Below are 449 nucleotides of genomic sequence, written 5' to 3'. Positions count from 1 at the left end.
CGGCATTGCGTCCTGACCAACATGGGTGTACCATTCGCGCAGGTGATCCTCAATGGCGTTAACGTGTCTTCTGCGGTCAAGTCCAGCTTGCTCAACCACGTCGGATGTAGAAAGCTTCTTGTGGCACCTGTGTCGAGCAAGGCTTTCATTTCTACGCCCTTCAATTGCACGGCATAAATCGGCAGCACAGCACCATCATGCACAGATGTTATAGATTTGACGTTCTCGAGGGCCTTCTCCACTTGTTTCTCCTTCATTCCCGGCACTTGGGGAGAGGTGCAACTTTCTTTGGAAATGAATTCGGCTGGTTCTCTGCTACAGGAATCCTCTACTACGGAGTGTCCGATCTCGTCGGCTGTCACAAACACAAGGCGGTCGTCGCACACTCTGGACAAATCGCCACGACTCGTCACACCCTTCTCTTCCACGAGAACGAGGCCCCTGGTGAG

The sequence above is a fragment of the Cystoisospora suis genome, assembly GCF_002600585.1.
Source record: "Cystoisospora suis strain Wien I chromosome Unknown contig_904, whole genome shotgun sequence".
Lineage (NCBI taxonomy): Eukaryota > Apicomplexa > Conoidasida > Eucoccidiorida > Sarcocystidae > Cystoisospora > Cystoisospora suis.
Note: the sequence above shows the minus strand (reverse complement) of the source record.